Below are 3,290 nucleotides of genomic sequence, written 5' to 3'. Positions count from 1 at the left end.
CTGGGTTCTCTGGTGGCTGTCCACAGGGTTTGGATGCAACTTAGCATTACTTCCCCATCATACACCATCATTCACGTTCTCTCGGGACCTGGCTCCAAACTCTTCTCTTACTCATCCCTTTCCACCCCCATGTATTCCATCTGCCAGCCTATCTGGACATCAAGCCATCTCCCCCACAGCCTCTTACTGCTGTTTTCTCTGTCCTGATGCTCCACCCTCCAACAACCTTTTCTCCTCCCACCCCCTCTAACTATTGCAGTGGTCTCACCCTTCAAGGTTTATATTCATCTCCAGGTAAAACAAGTTTCCTTCCTGTGATCTCACAGCACTTTGCCGGACCCCCCACCATTGCAACACTGCCCTCTGTCTTCTCTGCCTGATCCTCCACATCTCCCTGCCCTCTCCCAGCTGGTCTATGTGCTTCCAAGCAGAGTCCTTGGTTGTTGCTTCTGGGCTCTCTATGCTCTCTCCCTAAGTGAGCTCACCCAGACATAGGATATTAGGCAGCGTCATCAGCAATATGTAGATGCCTTCCAAATCGATCTCTTCAGTCTAGAACTCTCCCTGAACTCCAGTGAATACAGTCACTTCTTCTAATCATTTTCGGATACTAATAGGCATCTCAAACTCAACATGCCCCCCACATGATCTCTTGGTTTCATCTGAGAAATCTAAACCTGCTCCCCACCTGAGGAAAAGAAACCAGCATTCAATCAGTTGTTCATGCTGAAACCATTGGCTTCATCCTTGACCTATCACTTCTGTGTCTCTCATCCGCTCTCTGAACAAGTCTTTTGGGCTCTACCTCCAATACGTCTGGGATCCACGTCTCATCACTCCCCTATGGCTGAATCCAGCTTTTCTCCCTACCCCCCTCCTTGCAGACTACTCTCATAAAGCAGCCAGAGGAATCTGGATAGAATAAAAACATGTGTTTGTCAACCTCCCACTCACAGTTCTCTCATGAATTCCTACTGTCTACAGAATTGAATCCACGGTCCTGTTTGCCTGTAAGATCCTGTGGCTCCAGCCCCTGGCTCCCACCCCATGCCATCTCCTGCTGGTCTCTCCTCCCCCAGGGCCAGTCACGGTGGCCTCCTGGCTCTTCCTTGAACACACCAAGGGTGTGCCTGCCTCCAAATTTTTGAGGTACAAACTGTTTTCTTTGCCTAGTTCCTGGTTTTGCTCAAATTTGCCTTCTTTGTGAGGCCTTCGTTGACCTTCTCTATTCAAAGCAGCAGCTCCCCTTCCATCTTCACCATCTCCACCACTTGCTTTATTTTTCTTCATAGCCTCTTCCGGAAACTCTATGCTCACTTCTTTGATTGTCCATTGTTTGCTGCCCACACAAGTGAGAAAGCTCTCAAAGACAGGGGCATTGTCTATTTTAGTCACTGCTATACCCCAGGATCTTGAAAAATGCCAAGCACATAGTAGATCCTCAATATATTTGTTTTAAATATAAATGATAGAGCTTGTATCTCAGCCTCCTGGTATTAGAGCCTGTGTCCTCCCTTTACCAGCAATTTGGGGAACAGAAGCCATTTCTTATTCCTTTAAATTGCCTACACTCTTCACTCAGCACTTGATCACTGCTTGTGGACCTGAGGTCAAAAGGCTTCCTGAGCTCATGAGAGGTCGGATTAACAAGCCGAGGGCTGTCTGGTGACTACTAGAATTCTTCCAATGGCTTTGTACTGTTGGGCTGTCCCTTTAAGAGGAAGGTGGCAAGTCTGTGGAGAATCCAGGCTCTGGGTTGGTGCCTCAAAAATGAGCGAGCCTACGCAAAGGCTCATGCTAATGCTCTCGCCTCACACGACTGAACAGGGCTTCCCTCCGATGACCAGACAAATGAGAAAAGATGAGCATCCGAGTTCATAAAAGTGAAATATCTACTACATCTTCCCTTCTGCTTGGGCTGGGGGTGACTCTGGGTGAAAGGAGGGGAGGGGGCACCCGTAAAGCCACTCTGAGGTACTGTGGCGTGCCTGAGTGCCAGCAGCCCCCTGGAAGGAGAGGTTACCACTCATCACTCACCAGGAGCCTGCCCTTGGGGACAGGGCAGCCACAGCCAGTGGTGAGGAGCAGAGGCTGACGGGAACACTGTCACAAGAAGGCTCCCAGCCAGGCACCTCCCTTGCCATCAGCAGAGTGGCCCAAGTCCCCAATTTATTTTGCAGTTAACCCCACTTACCATTCCACTTCTCCCGACCGACCTTGCTCTACCAACGAAACACAGAGCTATAAATCTTAGTCAGAACATCTGGGTGTGGGGCACCTAAGCAGCCCTGACGCTGATTCCTTAAGAAAACTCATTTCTTGTAATGTGAGCCCTGCTGAGGATGGTCATGTCAACTTATTAGAGTTTTTACTTGGTCATATTGATTCTGCTCTACCCTGATGCGGCCCATAATGCTGGCTAATGTTATTGATGAGCCATCTGTCTTGCAGAGAAGTGTGGGGCTGCAGCTCTTTCTGAACCACAAAAACCTACGGCTGGACAGTGATGGAGAGAAGGAGGAGGACGTCGTGGAGTGCTCGGGCAGCTCTGTGCAGGCCGGGATACATTAATGAAAGACGGACCCTCGGTGGCTAGAGACAGATGCGGCTCTCCAGAAGCCATTTATTTATGAAATAATTATGAACGCACATCTTTCTTGATTCATATTTTGTTGGAAATGAAGTGCTGGGGGCAGTGAGGGGAGGGGGGCGAGGGCAAACCCTCAGGTTGGAGTCCTAAGATATTTCCTCTCGCTCTTGCACCCAACCTGCTGGCTGTCCTCCTCCCTTAGAGCCATTGAACAAACTGGGCCCAACACTGTCCCCAGAGGAGGTTCAATTCTGATCCATTTGCAGAAGGTCCCAAGTTTCCAATCCCCAAAGGCTGCTCATCCAAGCCTCGCTCAGGGGAGCTCCGCCTTCAAGAACCAGCGAAGTCGGGGCCTACTAACTCCTGTGCTAGTGTGGGAAGATGGGCATTTGACTGGGTATTACAAGGGAATAGAGGACACTCCCCACTTTCCAAGCTCCTTTCATGTCAGATCCTAAGTCTTATCTGGAGGGAATTTCCCTTCCTACAGGCTTCCCTGGAACAAATACCATAGAGTGGGTGGCTTAAACAAGAGTCATTCAGTTCTCACAATTCTGGGAAGTCCAAAATCAAGGTGGCAGTAGATTCAGTGTGGGGTGAGGGCTCTTTCCCAGGTTGCAGACAGCAACCTTCTTGTTGTGCCCTCCTGTGATGGAAAGAATGAGCTCTGGTCTCTTCCTCCCTTATAAGGCACTAATCC

Source organism: Myotis davidii, unplaced genomic scaffold (genome assembly GCF_000327345.1).
Source record: "Myotis davidii unplaced genomic scaffold, ASM32734v1 scaffold197, whole genome shotgun sequence".
NCBI classification, from domain to species: domain Eukaryota; kingdom Metazoa; phylum Chordata; class Mammalia; order Chiroptera; family Vespertilionidae; genus Myotis; species Myotis davidii.
Note: the sequence above shows the minus strand (reverse complement) of the source record.